We start from the raw sequence: 20,776 nt of genomic DNA, 5'->3' as shown, positions 1-20,776 counted from the left end.
GATTCAGCCCAATAGGGTATGTAACTCTTTGAATTCCCATTGATAAGTATTGCCACTGAGGGCACCCTGTATGTTGCAGAAACATCCAGCACACCACATGACCATGAATCCATGCAGCAGCGACTGGACCTCCAAAGGTCTATCCTATTATGAAATATACTCCAGTTTAGTTATTATCTATATTAGAATTGAGTCTGGCATCCCAAATAAAATTCACATTCATGGACATCTTGTGCAATAGTATAAATGGTCAAGCCCATCCCTCTATCACGAGCCCATCTATATGTTGCATCTCTTCCCTGATGGCCTGAGGTGTCATTGGGCATGGGCTATGTTTCCAGCCAGCAACAAAGCACCACACAGCTGCTCACTCACTCCCCCCCACCCAATGGGATGGGGGAGAGAATTGGGAAAAAAAAGTAAAACTCATGGGTTGAGATAAGAACAGTTTAATAGAACAGAAAGGAAGAAACTAATAATGATAATAACAATAATAAAACAACGATAATAATAAAAGGATTGGAATATACAACATAAGTGATGCACAATGCAATTGCTGACCACCCACTTATCAAGGCCCAGGTAATTCCCGAGCAGCAATCCCTCCCAGCCCCTTCCCCCCCCCCCCCCCCCCAGTTTATATACTAGACATGATGTCACATGGTATGAAATCTTTCTTTGGCCAGTTTGGGTCAGGTGCCCTGGTTGTGTCCCCTCCCAATTTCTTGTGCCCCTCCAGCCTTCTTGCTGGCTGGGCATGAGAAGCTGAAAAATCCTTGACTTAGTCTAAACACTACTTAGCAACAACTGAAAACATCAGTGTGTTATCAACATTCTTCTCATACTGAACCCAAAACACAGCACTATACCAGCTAATAGAAAGAAAACTAACTCCATCCCAGCTGAAACCAGGACAGACCCCATTATGCATGTGTCTAGCTAGATTTTTATAGTCCAAAAACACAAATCAAAAAGAGAATAGAGGGGATACAGAAGTAGAGAGCTGTGAAATTATTTCTTTGAGATTACACAGCAAGTCAGTGATGAAATTAAATCATTAGGACCTCACAAATTTAGCGAACTGCAGTAATCTGTTCACTAGATAACACTGCATTTCCTTTTAAGGTCTAGATGTATTTTAAAAGGATGGTCTTTGCTGTGGGTGTTCCTAGGAAAAACATTTCTTTCCTCTGCACTGTCCCTTCCCAATGGCATTTCAAAACGTACCCGTGCCCTTAAGCTTCCTCTAGATGAAAAGAGGGAAAATATCTAAACACTCTCTGAAGAGACTGTTGTTATGTGCTAAAATGCATGCAGAAGACTACGGGTAGGGAAATGTTTGGGTAAATAGATATGGAATAAAGCAAAAATACAATTTTTGTACATCAAATAGATATCAAGCAAGCTGCAAATCAGAGGAAAAACCATATAAAGTTTGGAGAAGAGAGATGTAAAGCAATTATATTTCTCAGGTTAGTTCTTAGCTTATCATGTAAAACCATGGCCATCTCATTAGGCACTGTCTGAAATGGGCATGTAGTGCTAGTCCTAGAGAACTAAATGAAGAATAATAACAAAAAAAGGAAGATACAAGTTACATTCTAAAAATGAGTGGGAACGTCAGCTTATTGCATCATCTTTCCTATATCAGTGAAGATCTGTTTTATAGCATAGTTATACCAACTTCTGAGTGTTCTTTATGATAGTGAAGTTAAGTAGTAGAGAAGAAGGCACAGACATCTTCTCTTCATATATGTCTTAGCAGTGACATTGCCTAACTGGATGTTTTCTGCCTGTTCACTTTACTTTCTTCTTTTTTTCCTGATTTATCATCCTGTCATTTTATCTGTATATTGCAAGTTCTGTCTTGTTTTTTTTACATTAGGAGATAGAACCAAATCTCACTTGTTTTCTAATTTACTTTTGTTATGGTGATAATTACTCATATAATTTGTTTCAATGTATGTTTCCTCTATGACCCTATTTTCATTTTCAATGAGAACAGATTTATGATGAACTGATAAAATCTGCATATGCATGTGCAGACTTTCAGTCAACATCATGGCTTTAACCTTAAGCATTTTCTAGCATAATCATATTGCTCATTGTTTGGTATTCTTTCTTTATCTTGTATGCTGTATCATGTTATTTCACACAATTTCCTGTCTTTTGTTTCAATTTACAAGGAAAAGTAGTGATCTTGCCCTAGTTTTCTTTGGCATCTGATAATTATGCATTAAGTACAGGAAGTTCATATCTAACCCAAAGCTGGGAACCATAAATAGAAGAACCAGGTGTTAGGCTCTATAAATTTATATTTTATATATCCATTAATAATTTAATCTTTTATTTTGATTTCCTGTAACTAAGTGTAACACTTAACAGTTTATAGGCAGTTGATAACTGTAAATCATGTTTACAGTATGGTACTGTATATTACTAATACATTATGTCCTGTGGATGAGGAAAAGCTGCAACTACAAGAAAAAAAAAAAAAAAAAAAAAAAAGGGAGCTGTAATAAATCAAAATTCCATAATACCTGATATCCAGGTGCAACTAAAATACTTCTTCTTTTACTATTATTATTTTCAAAATTCAAGTTGAGAAATTTTCCACAAAAGTTTCAGAAGGAAAAAGTAAAATTGTCTTGATTTACCCATTTCTGTAGTAGTGATGTGTTTCATTCTAATAAGGTAGAAATGTAGGGTTTAGCTTTTCAATCTTCTTACATTTATAACTGATTAAATCTTGGGTTTCAGGACTTGCAATGTGTTGAATTAAAATTATGATATATTTTTAATATTTAATATTATGTTCTGACATGAAAATGGAAGAGTTCAACATTATTGAAATATGCAATATAGACAGTCTCTCTCTTGCTTCACCATAACTTTTATTTTGTGGAAGAGATGCTTTTCAATCCCATTTAGTAGCAGTCTTAACACAAAAGCAAAATGAGATTTTTCACTTAGAAAAAAATAATTACATTTTGAAATACCAACCCTATGATATTAAGAAAATGTTCTAAAATTGTTTTGCTCTTAGGTTACTAACTGAGATCTATGTTCCTAGTTGCATTACTGAAACTCTCATAAAAGTCCTGACTAGCTTCTTTGAACTTTTTCACGCTGCATGTCTACAGGTGCCTAGAGATTTATCGCTGTGCAAGTCACACATGTCCCACTTTTGTCATTAAACTGTCACTGGAAAAAATACAGAAAGAGTTTGAGAGCAGAAACTTGAACACTGGTTTCCTTAACCTCCCTGCAACCGTGTCCTACTTTCTAGCCAGCATGCTCCATTTTGTTCACTCTCCAACAGCTCCTTCATCCTTTCTCCAAATCTGACTTCAGTTTCTTTATTGAACTTGATTTATTTTCTTCATAATGGCGAAGCTTTCTCTGGAGAGATGGATAATGCTTCTTTATATGAATCAGACTAGCATATATATATATAAAGGGGATGGCATCTTACATGGGGAGAAGACTACTGGTGCAATCTCCTTCAGCTGCTTTCCTAAGGCTGTACTTTAAAATAGCACTTCATAAAAAAAAGTGTGTGCTATTCTGCTTACACTTTAAAAATACAAGTTCTTTAAAAGAGTGATCACCTTCCTTGAGTAAGTCTTGCAGAAGAAAGACAGGGCACACCCAAGATGGGTGGGATGAATTATCTTTAAAAACATTCTAATGACCTACAAGAGATATAGATGACCTACTTGGATCAGACTTTGAAAAACCTAAATTACAGCACTGGATCCTGTATTTAGGGTTATGTGTTTGCAATGATCTGTGTAGCATTCAAAGAATCCCCAAACGCAGCTCATCAGTGGGATCATTTGATACACATCTGAAATAAAATGTCTACATACTGATACCAAAGAAAAAAAGGAAAAAAAAAAAAAAAAGGGATAAGATAAAATATATTTCATTTGTTTTCCTCCATTTATGTTATTAGAAGGCAGAGTCAGCAGCTAAATTATAATCAAGAATAAATCTTCCTTTAAAAAAAGTTTTAGGTCCTGACAAATATTGCCACAATATATATGAATATATTTTTTTGTAGAAAAAAGCTGAAATAAAAAAATGCATCTGCAGTACTGAAAATATGTATGGCAGGAAAATCCAACAAAAGTTAGTCATTTAGCTGAGTACCAAGAAGGCAATGATAAATGAACTTGTAAATGACATAAAAAAGAAAATTCAGCTTTGTTGATGTCTAACACTAGTAAGTAAAAATATATCAAAATTCATTATTTCTTATAGCCTGTTTGTTGAAAAGACTGTGCAGACATCATAATTACTTTATGAGACTATAGAAAAAAGCATAATGATGATCATACTTAGCATTTATCTGGTACCTTTCATCAAAGGATCTAAAGTGCTTTGTAAACATTAACTAATTAAATATGATTATAACTTCCTTTCTGCTGCAGACAACAAAAATAGTTATCTTTCTTGATAATTGCCTTTCATTTAATGTTGTAGGGTGACGGGTGGGAAGTGGAAAATTTCTTTTAATTAATATTGCTTCAGCAAATTCATCTTTTGTGCTTTGTCATTTTAGGAGGCTATGCAACCACTGCTTTTATGCCTGTAGCACATCACATACAAAAGCATCTCTGGGAGTTCCACTGTCTTTGTGGAAAACTGTTTTGCCTCTGCTTAGACATGTAGCAAGTTTCTGTACTAAACTACCTGATTGGAGCAGGTTGAAACATCTTTTTCTAGTCCTTGACCTGTGTCATACACTTCATGTACATCATGCTTTCTGTCTGTTACCTCCTTTCACAACAGTGGAATATGATAGAAAATCTTCATTAGATCATCTGTGATGGCACCCTTGTAAAAATCTAAGGAAACAAAGTACATCTTTTATACAATACAAATCTTCTGAGTATTCTGTATTATTTTTGAAGCTCATTACACAAAAAGGACTCTCTTTACATGAAAAAACCCAAAAGCTGCACAGAAGGTCCAGACAATGTAACAAATGCATGCCATCTCCCTGCTTCAGTTTTCTCACCATTCTACAGCTGGGCAGAATTGAACAGGTTCAGAACATTTTCACCAAACAACATTCAGTTCAGACTCATCAAAGAGTAAAAATAGTGGCAACGACTCCACGCATGTCCCAGTTTGGAATAATTTATCTGTGTGTCATTCCAGACAGGTGTTTCTCCATATCTTTTTTCTATACTGGTGTTTCAAATAAGTGGATAATTATAACAATTAATTCTCAATTATTTTTAAGTACATTAATTTCTTTCATAATAATTTGTTATTTTATGTTTAAAAAACCTTGGAAAAAGGCTGATTTCAATTAATGTGCAGTCAAAGGACATGTTCCTCTCTCTGGTTATAAATCTAGCAAATACAACATGGGAAGAAGGATTTGAGGAAACATGTAAAGGCATGGGAAAAAAAATAAAGAAGTAAGTGTATGCAACATGATGAGGAATTTATATATGTATGTTTGTATGTATGTATCTGTATATATATAAAAACACACAGAGACATACATATAGGCAGATATAGATATATGAATTTATAAATGTACCCTAATATGCTATTAAAAAAAAAAGAAAGCTAAAGAGCAAGAGAAGGAGATTCATGTCTCAGAAGATCATGGGGCTTCCTTAACTGTCACATCTATCTTTCAGAGAGCACCCTGCCTACTCACTAGAGTGGATGGCTCACATTTTGTTCTGTTTTTTAAATGGAAACTTCATTCTGAACCTGAAAAAAACATTTCAACAGAAGATCTGCAAAAATAGGCATGTTTCTGTATAAAGTATTAGTTTCAAGAAACTGATGTTTTTTCTTGACCAAGTTCCTTACAAACTCTATTTCTAGCTCTACTGATTCCATCGCATAATAACTCTCCTCACTATGTTACCTGCACCACAACAGAACATACTAAAAATTGGTTTTCAAGGACACAGTTTTAGTAGTGCAGTCTCACTCACAAAACAAACAAACAAATAAAAGATAAATTATTGCAAGGATGAATATGACTTTAAAAATATACCTGAGAAGTTATGTATGGTTCAAGTATGAGTCAGGGTTGTATATTAATTTGTTTGTGTAATACAGAAGAGATTATGTAATTAAACAAAGGCGAGAATGTGGATAGCACTTATTCTCATGTTTATGCCTTAATCAGAAAGAATAACTAGTGGTAAAGATTAAGCTTGATCATAAAGTCATAAGGAAACCTAGACAAGCAATGAGCTGGTCTTTGTATTTCAAGGAACAGCAACAGTTTCATGTAAAAAGAGTGGCTCTACTCATTAAGGACAGGATGCAAGGAAGTGATTGACTTACATGTAATGACATAAGATGTAAACATACATCTTTAAAAGAATTTTTCCCTGAAAATAACTTTTTGAGTAAATTGAGCTCTGAAATAACCTGTGCACTTAGGTAAACTCAAGACTGTTATTAAACTATGTTCCTTACTATATTCCTTATTATATTCCTTAGGTATGTATCCTGCAAGCATATGGTGGGAAAGAAAATTTTTGAGAAAAGTGTTGTGGAGCATGTAGGGAGGTGAAGGAGAGGAAAAAAGGTAAGGAAGATGAAGGGCTGTTGGGAAAGCTGGAGTGGGATTTGATGAAGCAAGAACCACTAGGAATGGGGAACCACTACAGTACAATTATTTCTGAGGTAAAGAAACATGCATGTTATCTGTCATGCTACTGAATTACAAGTGTGGGGGTTTTAGGAGATTTTTCATGAACTATATGTATAACAATCATGCTCTAGAATTAGGCTGAATATGGATAGTTTTAAGATGCACCTCTTTGACTTGAATGATCTTATAGGTCTTTCTCATTTTCAATATCTACCACTTTGTTAATTTGGGGAAAGACCCAAAAGTATTTCAGTTTACATTTCAAAGTACTAACTGTGGTGGTTTAAGCCCAGACAGCAATAAAACATGACGAAGCTGCTTGCTCACTCCTCCCCCCCAGCCCCAGTGGGATGAGGAGGAGAAAATATAAAGAAATGCTTGTGGGTTGAGACAAGGACAGGGAAGGGTCACTTACCAATTATGGTCATGGGCAAAAGACAGACTCAACTTGGGGATAAAAAAAATAATTTACTACCAATCAAATCAAAACAAGGATAACGAGAAGTAAAACCAAACCTTAGAACACCTTCCCCCTACTCCTCCCTCCTTCCTGGCTCAACTCCATTCCCATTTTTTTCTACCTCCCCCCCCGCCCCCAGCATAGGGGGACGGGGAATGGGGGTTGGGGTCAGTTCCTCACACATTGCCTCTTCTAATCCTTCCTCCTCAGGGGGAGGACTCCTCACTCTTCCCCTGCTCCAGTGTGGGGTCCTTGCCATGGCAGACAGTTCTCCACAAACTTCTCCAAGGTGAGTCCTTCCCACGGGCTGCAGTTCTTCATGAACTGCTCCAGTGTGGGTCCTTTCTATGCGACGATCTTCAGTCACAGCCTGCTCCAGTGCGGTCTTTCCCATGGAGTCCCGGCCATCTTGGGGGGCATCCATCCCCCTGCTCCGGCATGGGCTCCTCTCTCCCCGGGCTGCAGGTGGGCATCTGCTCCCCCGCTCCCCTCCCTGGGCTTGGGGGGGACAGCCTGCTGTCTCACCACGGGCTGCAGGGGCATCCCCTCCTCCCCCGCTCCTCCTCCTCCTCTCCTTCCTCACTGACCTTGCTGTCTGCAGAGGGGTTCCCCTCACATTCCACTCCCCTCTCCGCTGCCGGTTCCCCTTCTTAAATCTGTTCTCCCAGAGGCGCTACCACTGTCACTGATGGGCTCGTCCTGGGCCAGAGGAGGGTCCAACTTGGAGCTGGAGAAGCTTCTACTAGCCCTGCAGCCCTTCCCCTGCTACCAAAAAGCCACCACACAAACCCAAAACACTAATGTAGCAAAGTTTTGCTTAATAATATAAATTAATCTCTTTAAAATAACTGGAGCCTCTTCTTAAAATGGTTCTGGCAAAATCAAATCCAAATTTCTGTAAGCTAATAATAGATTTTAATATTCATATAATTCAGTCTGAGGGAAAGAAAGGTTTCTTTGTTTCTCTACCAGATTCAGATTTCCAAAGCATGATATCATGTTATAAAAGAAGCTTATATTATGAGGGGTTTTATGTCTTTTTAAAAACTCACATTGATTCTTCTAAGGTACCTTGTCTGCAACTTTTTTTGGTTTGGAACTCATCTTTGTAAATGCTGTGGTTATATTGTATGAATATTTAATACAATTGTTTTCTTGTAGGAATTATGAATAACCTTTGAGATAGAAGCTGGAAGCTACTTTAAATATGCAACTATTTTCTTCAAGTCATTCCTGTAGGCAAGAGGGGGCACATCTGTTCCCTAGTAACTGGAAAGGATTCAATAAACAAGACTTTATATAGCTATGTATTTTTTTCAGGATTTGCTTGAGATTTGGCTACAAAAGAATATTAGCAATTTCTGGAAGTTATTTTTCTAAAAATAAAATAATAATGTTACAAAATAACTCAAAATTATTGACCGAAGTATGTATGCTTGAAATATATCAATATATTTGTTTTGCTTCCATTATTATTATTATTATTAATGTTTGGGGGTTTTATTCTTTTGTGGCAAGTAAGGAAAATGTAAATATTTCTATTTACTCTTGGTGTTATCGTCAACAAAACTGAAAGTCACAAGACTTACACAAATTTAAAGACAAAGTTGAATAACAGTTTGGAAGAAAAGCAATGACTGAAGATCAGAATCATCTGAAATACAAAATGTACAATAGTATGTTTGTGGCTCATCTGGGCAATGAAAAGCCTACCCAGCATCCAGTGAACAATCAGGTGACTTGTAGACAGTGTCCTTGCTGCAATTCTTTACACACCAATCATTATCAGAGGCAAGAAACAGAGTAATTAAGATTTGCATAAAATAATAATAATAGTTGAAGTCTAACTCTGATAGATGTCACACAGCTTGGTAATTGGATGAGACAAGAAAAAAAGGCTGTAAAACATGAGCTTTTGAGAACTGTTCTGATTCAATATACACCTTACTAATATTATGAAACCTTTCACCAGCAGAATTCAGATCAGAGGCAAAATAAATACCATCCTGCCAGACATTGTTAGTAGCAGCAAAATCATCATTACAGGAGTGCCCAGAGACTCTAGATTAAATTGGGAGCCATTATGCTAAGCATTGTACATACACATAGTACAAACTGGTATTTGTTTGCCAGAGTTTAGTCTTAACTGTCAGGACAGGTGGAGGCAAGAAACAAGGGCACAGAAAAAACCAAAGACCGGCTGATTCCTTGCAGTTTGGTGTGAAAGCAGAAGAGGGGGTCCTGAGCCCAGCCAGCCAGCTACAAACCAGTATCTACCCAGGAGACATGTAACTATGTTAGTGTTAGGAGTGAGATATTATAGCTGATTGCTTAGATACATCTCAAAAAGTCTCTGTGGCTTCTAGAATGTAGGTGGCTCACACTGAACTACCGTGGAAAATGGACCAAGCAAGCTTCTCTTTTCAGTGTGCACACATTCCTGTCTTCCACTGATCTTGGAAGCCATCATAATGGCCAAAACTACAGTAAACTCAGTTTTAACTCAATGCAAAGGTGACTGATTTTAAATAATGTAAATGGCGTAAACATTGCAGAGTTGTAGAGCTTAGCAACTGATCAAAATTGAAACATTTTCAATGAAATAAGCAGAAATTAATTCATTTCTGTTATTATAGAATCATAGCATCACTGAGGTTGGAAAAGACCTGTAACATCATCGAGTCCAACTGTTAACCTAACACTGCTAAGTCCACCACTAAACCATGTCCCTAAGCACCACATCTACATGGCTTTTAAATACCTCCAGGGATGGAGACTCCACCACTTCCCTGTGATGCCTGTTCCAATGCTTGATAACCCTTTTGGTGAAGAAATTTTTCCTGATATCCAATCTAAACCTACCCTGGCACAACTTGAGGCCATTTCCTCTCATCCCATCACTTGTTAGTTGGGAAAAGAGACCAACACCCATCTTGCTACAACCCCCTTTCAAGTAGTTGTAGAGAGCCATAAGGTCTCCCCTCGGTCTCCTTTTCTCCAGGCTAAACAACCCCAGTGCCTTCAGCTGCTCCTCACCAGCTTTGTGCTCCAGGCCCCTCACCAGCTTTGTTGCCCTTCTCTGGACATGGTCCAGCACCTCAGTGTCTTTCTTGTAGTGAGGCGACCAAAAGTGAACACAGTATTCAAGAATCAGCCTCACCGGTGCTGAGTACAGGGAGACGATCACTTTCCTTATCCTGCTGGACATGGTATTTCTGATACAGGCCACGATGCCATTGGCCTTCTTGGCCACCCGCGCACACTGCATAGTCACCCGGCTGTTGACCAAAACTCCCAGGGCCTTTTCTGCTGGGCAGCTTTCCAGCCACTCTTCCCCAAGCCTGTAGCGCTGCACGTGGTTGCTGTGACCCAAGTGCAGGACCCAGCACTTGGCCTTGTTGAACCTTATGCAATTGGCCTCGTCCCATTGATCCGGCCTGCCCAGACCCCTCTGTAGAGCCTTTCTTCCCTCAAGCAGACCAACACTTCTGCCCAATTTGGTGTTGTTTGCAAACTTACTGAGGGTGCATTTGATCCCTCTGACCAGATCATTGATAAAGTCACTAAACAAAACTGGTCCAAAGTTAAGTTAATTCAGGTTAATTGCTTCTAAGTATTTTAAGTTTCTTTTTTTTTTTTTTTTTTCTCAGAATGTTAATTTTCAGAAAGTACAGTCCAAAAAGCTTAAGTTTCAAATTGACTAGATGCCAGTGGTTTAAGTTCTGCCATCTCCCTCAATGCAGCAGATGCCAAAATAATTAACACATACAATGTTTTAGTCTTAAGAAAACGAATGTACCAAAAGAAACTGAGTAATTTGTTGTTTGTTCATTTGTTTGTTGGTTTTTAATCTAATGAAACTAAGTCCACAGTATTATTGCTGATTTGTCATATATGCTAAATCTGTAAACTACTCAACTTCCAAAATGCTAACATCAAATATAATGTCAAAATATCCAAAACTGTTGTTATAATTAATTTAGAATAAGACGTAATAAAATATGGGCTATGTTATTTTGACAAATGTTAAGACACAATCTTTAGTCTTCATACAATGAAAATGCATTGGATTAAAAGATGAAGAGCTAATACAAAGATACTTCAAAATATGTGTTCAGGAATTGCCTATTTTTCAAGAAAAATAAGATGTAATGAAAAGTTATGCTTACTCTTTTTTGGTATTTATTATAAGTTAGCAAAAATATAGCATTTGCTCTTGTAATACAGCTTTTTCTACATTCTAGATAGGTGTGTATATCCATTATGTCCATATACAGACAATAACTTATAAACAATGTTAAGAGAATTAAATGTGATAGGCAAATATATTGATTATTATGATACATTTTAACAAAATGCCATTGAGTAAAACAAATTTCACTGAAAATTATAGCTCTACATTAACATGCATTCAAACTATAAAATATCTTTAGAATTACATGGAGAATTACACTGATGGTTATTCTGTTTACCCAGCAACTCCTTAGGCATGTGGTTTGGAAACTTTCCTGTTCACATCTTCAAATTCATGATAGTGAGAATACCAATTTATTTACCTATTTTGATTTGAGCAGATTTGGAAAGTGCTTAAAGCTTCTCAACAGTATTACTTTTGTCAAAGATACCATGCAACATTATAAATATGTATAAAATAATTTCCAAATTTTATTCTAGAAAATGTTTCTTATTCAGTGCTAGCACTAAAATTTTTCTCTTTTTTCTTACTCTCTGTGGAATCTGTAATTACTGGCTGAAGGTCGAGTGAGTCAGTTATGTAATTTGATTCTGCTTTTGTTACAGAACACAATTTTGCTCACTTTTTTGCATGGGTTATGTACTGTGAATAGCACATTGGAGTTGACCAATACAATATTTCAAATGCTACTTCAACCTACTTTTAATTTGTATGTATATCTATCTAAACTTTTCTTCCTGTGAGCAATCTTTAAGAAAATAATTCTCAGAATTACTCATTTCTGTAACAGGGGTCATAGCTAAACTCTTCTCATGCTAAGAAATAGAAGCAGAGTTATTGAAAATAACACTTGAAACCTACTATAAAAAATCCTTTTAAATGAGATCTTTAGTATTTTCTTTTAAGCTAACAGGCAGTGGGATAACATTTACTAGGAATCATATCAAACAAGTTTCTCTTTGAAATCAAATAGTATGTTCAAAGTTCCTTTAAACTTAATTATAAATGATTTTAATTTAAACTGTGATAGTATTCAGTAAATGATTTATTATAGTACGAGTGAACATTCTTCTCCACAGTAGAACAATTTTCCACTTCATTGCTGCCATTTGAAAATGACATCAGAACTTGGTTCAGTTATGATCTCTTCTTGTTAATGATTTATTGTCATGGTTGCAAAGCGTTTCAGCTGGCTACTATAGTTTCCTCTTTCATCAATGCAGTTAAAAAACACCTTTCTGTTTTCTCAGTTTATGTTAAATAACTATTCTTTCTCTTTTTAAGTTATAATTGCTATGGTTTGTCTAGACTGTAGTAGAAGACTCAATATCTATGTCTATGATGGAATTTCAATATACAACACTAATTTTCCCATAAACCTTAGATACGGTTGTTGACTACGTCACAAATTCCAGCCTTTCTAATGTCAAAAAACAAACAGTGTCAGAGAAAATAGAGCAAGAAAGAATTTATAAAGATTGTTTACACTACGACCTTTGAATCACATTGGAACTTCAGCTCCTAAATTCCAGCACAGACATTAACTATCTAACAATTTGCAGATGTGAATGCAGCACTAGCTTATTCATCACAAACCTGATTTATTACATTTTTTTAAATTTATTTTTGTATATATATTTATAATTTGAATTTATTACATTTAGTACAAAGCCCAAACCCCAAAACTCAAACCAATAACCTCCACTGATGCAGGTTGCAGAGGCAGTCTGATCTATTGCTCAACTGCCCTTACTGTTAGAATGTTATTCCTAATTTCTAACCATAAATTCCTTTGCTACAAATTAGTCCTTACACCAATTCCACTTCACAGGGAATACAAATGAACAATCTTCTCATCTAAAAAGTGAATTTGATCTATGGAAAAATGTGGATTTCTTTATTGATTGTCTTCTGTGTTTTACCCAAGAAACATGCAGACCAGCTTTGTCATAAATGATACAATGGTGCAACCACATCTGTAAAAATCAACAACAGTCAAAGTTTGGATAGATGATAATTTGAACACTTAAATCACAAGAAGATATATTGATAATGAAAAATCTCCCTGGTACTCCTTTAGAGTAGAGCATATGGTGCCTATGTCATACATAATTATGTGGTTCTTACAGGCATAAGCACAACAGAAAATGGAGTTATGATGCTGAGACTGAAAAATCTCCAGATTCTGAAAACTGACCTGAGATAATTTTTCATGTCATAGAATGTACAAAATATATGCTTAAAGATTTGGAGATGAAAAGCTTTTTCAGAAGAAAGATACAAGAAAGAAAGTGGTAGCACAAGGCTGAGAGGGGAGGGAAGGAGAGGGGGTGTAGAACCATGTTTCTGCTGTGTGCTCCTCCATTACTGAACTGTTGTACAATTAATGTCAGCTTTGTAAGATACAGCATACCACTCCCTTCAAGATCACTAACTCCTTACCTTAATTAATAAGTAAAGTTAGTCTCTGCTGAATGATACCATTATTTTTCTTGAAGATTGAAAACTGAATGTTGTCCCTGAATTACTCCTGGATTTCTTCCAGGGCAAAGACCAACATATCAGAACTGGGACTTATATATGTCTGCTTGGCACACAGTAATTTACTTGCAAATGAAAGACGAAGAAGAAATAATTCATGTGGTTATTGATAGCTGATTAATCTTCATGTTGGGAGTATTCCCTCAGTACTCAGACACGTTGGTTCCTTGCAATATCTAATTACAGGGTATTCAAATAGCTAGAAAAACTGTGCTTGTGTAGTTCAGAACATCTCCTGTCTTAAGATCTGAGATCTTCAAACTGAGAACTACAGTAGAGGATCCTAAAATCAGGTGCATAGTGGCACAGTCAAAAGATTAAATTGCAAGTGTGCAGCTTATGAAATTAGCCTAAAAATCCTTTTGCACTAGAAATGAATTAAAGTTCATGATGTCAATTATAAGTTAGTCTTAATTAAAGAATTGAAGAAGATTGGCAAGGAATAATTAATCTGCAGAGACAGACATTTGTCCCTTAGATCTTACCTATATTTAAATATAAGAAAGGTACAACTAGAAATGTTATACCTAGACTGTTGTTTGAAATTCATACACTGCATTACTAAACCTTATTCATCAAGCACTAATGTTAAATAAATGTTAATTAATGAAAATTTTTCTGCCAGTATAGAAGGTCAAATCACCTGTGGAAGATCTCTTGTACTGAACAGAGGGAACAGGCACGAGAAAAAATGTTTTTACTTTTTTGACATATACTTACACATGTCAATGGGCACCTCTGAACAGCATATGCAAATCCTAATCTTATTAAAGGCTAACAGCAGTTTCAGTGCTCTTGAGCCCTGTGGAGTGTTGTACTGAAGCAGACACTTCTTTTTCTTGTCACATCCTTCGTAAACTATAGACTCAGTTATAATCCTGCAGTTTGACCTCTGACATAATAGGGGCCTAATGAGGTTCCTGATACAATTTGTCAGTCCTACAGCTGGTGATAAATTAAAGCATACTTTAGCTAAACAATCAGTCTTGATATAAATGTTGCCAGCAACAGAGAAGCCACCAGAATTCTTGAGATGTTATTGCAATGGCTCAGAAAATGCAGCTGAAATTGTGTGCCTAGTCTGAAATTTCTCTAGCTTAATTTGAAGTGATAGGATTGTGTTATATGTTTGTGACCTAGAATGAAGAACTTTCTATTATTAAGTTTTCATTCCTTCTGTAGGCTTTTATAGGTTGTCATGATGATGTCACCCCTTAGTCTTCTCTTAGATTAACTAAATAGGTTGAATTTCTTTAACCTCTCACTTTTCTCCATATTTTCCAAACCTTTAATCATTTTCATGTAACTTCTCTGATGCATTTACTCATAGCCTAATTGACCCATTTGTAAAATGTGATAAGAATGCTTATACTTGTCAAGTAATACCCATATTTGACAAGTAATTTGAAACCTGCTTGCCAATAGATAACATATCAAAATATCAGTATGCAAAGTGCCATTCAGTAATATACATGGCAATAATCAAACAGTATTCATAGATATTTAGAAGTGCAAAGGTGGAGAACCAATTGAAGCTGTAAACTATGTTTACACGCAAACACACACACCTATCTTCTTGTATATCTCCCCAATCTCCTTTCAAGTACAATTCCATATTCTTATATTTTCACCATACTTCATATAATGTTACTAAATATAGACATCACTGTGGTGATTTCAAGTGATTTGTGGACTATGTGAGAGATGGCAGAAGTTCAGTAACTGTCTGGGTGGCTATATTTAAAGGTATCATGCAAATAGGTCTCTAATCACTTTACAGTCTTCCTTTTTTCCTCAATTCTACATTCCTATTTTTGTTCCTCACTATTTCACCTAAGTCTTGCAAACTTTCCACCTACTCATTTTCATGTAAAAGCATCATGTTTCCCTCTTTTCTATTCTAATTCATTCCAAAGGTATCTCTGGAATTAATTAGGTAGATGTTTACCCCATGGCACCAATGAATGTGTGACAGCTTCTGCTGTCAGGTGCATGCCCAGACACCTCAGCTCCATGTGTGGATGAGACCATGCCTGCTTCTCCCATTACTTGGTTTCCACGTGAAAGACCTCGGCTGCACTTGCCTCCTTACAGTTTAGACTTTCCGTTGTGCTGAATTTTTTTTATGTATAAAGGAAGACATATTCTGAAGTCTTAGAGAATTTAGTGATATGAAACTGTGGAAAGGGAGCAGATAGGCAGAAGAACTCACATAATATGCTGGAGAGTTCCATGGGGAAAAAAAATTGTGTTACAGTCTATCAGTACCTCTGGAAATAGGACCTGAGACAACACTCTGTTGGGAGACTTAACAGGGGAACTCAACAGGAGTTATGACACTGAAGGAAGTCAGTTTAATTTGGCAGAAATGTGTTTGTCTTTGTTGGCTGAATCAGCTATACCTGGATTTTCTGCTTCTGCTATACTACAAAATGCAACCCTTTCTTTTTTCTCTCTCTCTTTTTTTTTTTTTTTTAAATTGGAAAATTGATATTCCTGATTATGTTCTGAACAACTAAAATGCCTGATGTGAGATTAAATGAATTCTTTTTGTCTGAGTATAAGGGGCAGGGTACCAATTTTCCTAATATTAGAAAGCATGCAGTATAAGAGTATGTAATTTAAAACACATTAGCAGCTAGATATTTCCCATCTTTCATTGAGCTGTCTGTTAATGGAAGTGTATTGTGTAATAACCCCTTTCACTTGCTTATGCTCTGTATGGAATGGCAAATCTGAGGAGTGTTTTAAAATGAGTCTCTGTTAAGTAAAGAATCTAGAATATAATCAAATACTTTGGTAGGTAGTTCAATAAAATGGTGAAGGAACATGACAGTTATAAAGGATGCTTCATTTCAGGAAAAAAAAAAAAGAGTAAGTTTTCTTAACATTTAGAATAATCTAGGTTAAAGTTTGGGAATACACTATATAAATTAGAGAAGAGTTCAGGAAAAATCAGGGAATCTGGGTCCTTTGCAGTAAAACTTCAGGACTTACTCAGGTTTTTAATGTTTTTTTTCTGTTTCTAATTATCTTCCCAACTTCCAGAAAACAGTGTCCTAGCAATGTCCACCACTGTTTCTGGTGTTCTTTGAATTACAGTATGTATTTTAATAGTTATTTTGAATGTTACATGACTGTCACAAGACAACACTGACAACTGCAATGACTGCAGGTTGCAACCAGCAAATCTGTCTCAGCAATCCAAGATCATTACATAGAAGTCTGTTCTCCTATGATAAGGACAGTTAACTCTAAAAGTACTATCATAAGTAAAGTGAAATGTGATGGGTTTCCCTGAAGGAAGTCATGTGAAATCCAGATTTTGCTTTTAAAAATATACAGTAACTCCTAATTATGTTCAAACTTATTGCTACTAAGAACATTAATAATAATAATAATAAATTAATAATATTTAATGAGGCAGAACTCAAATATCAAAAACTCAGCCCTATATCTGTTCTTTTCAAATGTTATTTTTGTCTGGCTAAAACAAAGAATTATAAATACAATGCAATAACTTGCAATGGTTTCTTCAATGAATAACACTTCTTCTAAGCTTTAAAGTCAGTTGGATTTAAATGCCTACCTTTCTTTGAGTCTTTGAGTCTATCTATTCTGTCCAAAGATATGCAGGAAGACTACAGCAGTATTTGGTAGAAGTCACAGAATGTTTGTAGTTCACTCCAGTGCTTGAATCACAGAGCAGAAAAAAAACCCCAAATACAGGGAGGTAATGTGTCTTTTGATACTTCTGAAATATAAGCTGAGAAAAAAAAAAATAATCAAGTGAGACTGTGGATTTCTGCTTCTGCATGCACAGGCACTAGATTTACACTGGTAGAATTGGACCAACAGTTCCGCGATGGAAGACAATAAAAACAGTAACCAGGCAAGTCACCCTCACTACCTTAGGTCTACCTGTGAAGTGAGACAGGATTTTCTGATCATCTTGTGGCAGCAAAAAGTTTTCTTATAAAAGTCTAGTGAATTATGGATGCCTAAGAGGACTTAGATTATCTTTTATCTTCCTTGGACCTACTGAAGGCAAGAGCAAAACTGATATTTTGGGGCGAATTTTTACTGTTCTTCCTTCCACTCATATGTAATTTGAAAAAAATAGGGTCTTGCTGCTTTTTCTTCCCTTCCCTTTCTCTTACATGCAACTTGAAATCATTTGTCTCACAAACAGCCCCAAACTTTTTTTTTCATATAGTACATAATGTCTATATATTTTAATATTAAAGTTCAACATTACTGAATTTTCTTTTTGCTTTTTAAAAATTCCAGCCTTTAATTTTGTCCCAACACATACCCTTGCTTCTAAATATACATAAGTATTGCTAAGCAACTCTTAGCAGATGCTGTTTTTAGAAATGTCTGCTTATACAACAGCCACCCTTTAATATTAATCATGCAAATTATAATGATGTTATTCAATAGAATTCAGATTTTTGGCTGTTAATGACCTTTATAGACATTTTTGTGTCAGTTGCAATCATCTGTGCATCAAGTTCAACTGCATCTGCATAAGGCAACTTTATAAGATCTTACCATTTAAATCAACATGAAATCAATTGTAACTCCCCTAATATCAATCTAACATTATAATGCAGTGGCAATTTGTTCCTGCTTGCTGCTGCTGGCAGACCTAAGCAGTGCAAAAATTATTGAGACAGATGCACAAGTAATCAGTTATGTCACTTTATTGATGTATTCCTGATTATCCCTTAATGAGGCAGAATTTCTGAAGAGAGAGTACTTGTCCCTAATGAATGTTTCTTCAGATGCCAGATTTGTTTGGCTTATACACCTGCTTTCCTTATATGACCTGCTATCCTTAATTACTAGTTATAGGTACAGTGGGAAAGCAAAATTTTTGGAACAGCAGTAGATCAAAGATCCTACTTTTCATTAGTGTGGAAACAGACTTTGTGATAAAATAGATGGAGATTCTGAGATGTGAGTGAGGTCTTAATTTGAACAAAGATAAAATGTGGGAAAAATACAATATAATATTTTCATGCAAAATAAAGGATTAGCGGCTATTCTGATGGCCCACTGATGGTAGCTGAACAACCTATTTCTTGTTTTTCTCTCTTTCTTTTCAACTCAAAAGCTGGAGTATAATTTAACCCATGCTAAATTTGTTCAGTTCTCATTAATGCTGACTGGCTAGAGGAGTGATAGAATAGAATCACAAAAGGTTGGTGGGGCAAAGAGAGGGCAGCATTCAACAGCCCAGTTACAGAATGGAACCAGGATGTCACTTGAATAGTGGAATCCAAAATCCTGTTATATTACAATATTTTCTGTGGTGAGAATGGCAATATCTTGGCACCTGAAATGGTGTTCAAAATCATGGCTTATCTAAGACAGAGAATATGAAAAGCTAAATGAAAAATAAAGTTCCTATTTTTTTTTCCTCCCAGATTTATAATATGTCTATGGGGATAGGTGTTGAGAAAATCAAGTTGTTTTCTCCAAACTCTGTGCAAACTAGGTGAGAACCAGTTCTCATCAGAAAATAAGTATAGGTTTATGCCTAAGCTAATAAACTCCTTTCTCTTTGTTCACAAGCAAATGAAGTCTATCTCTCTGTCTGTACCAATTTTTTCTATGCCATAAGTTAGCATCTCATAGCTGCAAATTCATACTTAAAAACTGGAGCCTCTTTATTACTGAATTTAAGATTTATCTAGAAATAAGTGGCCTAAACAGACAAATTTGACTTCTTTGTCTTTCTGTGTTGGTATAGCTGTATGTAACTGTGAATGATGCCACTGACAGAAAGTGTTCTTTCTTCTTTTGTGGAAAGACCATTTGTCTTATTTGTGTCAATTAGGGACTCTCATATTCGTTGTTTCCAAGTCTGTACCAAGCATATGATTGCTCCATTTGTAGCCAAAAGCATTTTCAATGGAGGAATAAATTAGAATACTCCATAAGTTTATGGGCCAGTTCCTTATCACTTCCGTAACATCTACAAATGCATTAAGGCTCTTTAGAATAAGAGCCCTTGGGAGTCAAACAATTGAAAAGCATTAGACAACTGCTACCACATTCAGAAGAGAGATAGTCAGTGCCTCACCACCTCATGTCGCAGGTCAGAGTGTTATTTCCAGAGTGTACGTCTGTATCTATATACCTGCATATTCCAGATAGGGAAGAAAAAGCAAAGAACTGTTCCCTGGGACTATTAGTCAAGTAGTCCACAAGTAGTAAGACCTTTTGCGGTTCTTATTTCCCCAGAGATGGATATAAGGAGGATGACCAAAGCAATAGAAAAGGTAGCTGAAATGGCAGATATCAGATCCTTGAATACTTATCTTTGGGTCATACTCTGCACATATGTTAAGAGAAACTGAGAAGTTCTGATTATGTCAGCTGTGGTCAGGGAGTTGGATAAGTGAAGTATTCTGTGTTTTAGGATGGAGTCATTCAGACTGGAGCCCTGCTTAGAAGTATCAGTTACCTCTTTCCCGCTTTTCATTCCAATGATCTCATACGGTCTCTTGCCTATAAATAGAGCCAGACTGTAGCATTCATTAAGGTCCCTGGAGAATAAGTAGGTTTACTGACTCATTGAAGGCAGATGATGTATGTACTAATGCTTGTACTGTTTCTATGGAATTTAGTACTTTGAAGTTACAAATTTATAGAATTAAATTCTAAACAGGGAATGGTGTGTTAACTCCAGTAAGCAGCTAAGCACCACACAGGTGCTTGTTCACTCTCCCTCAGTGGGATGAGGGAGAGAATCAGAAGGGTAAAAGTGCAAAAACTCATGGGTTGAGATAAAGACAGTTTAGTAGGTAAAGCAAAAGCTTCACACGCAAGCAAAGCAAAACAAGGAATTCATTCAGCACTTCCCATGGGCAGGCAGGTGTTCAGCCATCTCCAGGAAAGCAGGGCTCCATCATGTGTAACACTTACTTGG

This window comes from Accipiter gentilis, chromosome 2 (genome assembly GCF_929443795.1).
Source record: "Accipiter gentilis chromosome 2, bAccGen1.1, whole genome shotgun sequence".
NCBI classification, from domain to species: Eukaryota; Metazoa; Chordata; class Aves; order Accipitriformes; family Accipitridae; genus Astur; species Astur gentilis.
Note: the sequence above shows the minus strand (reverse complement) of the source record.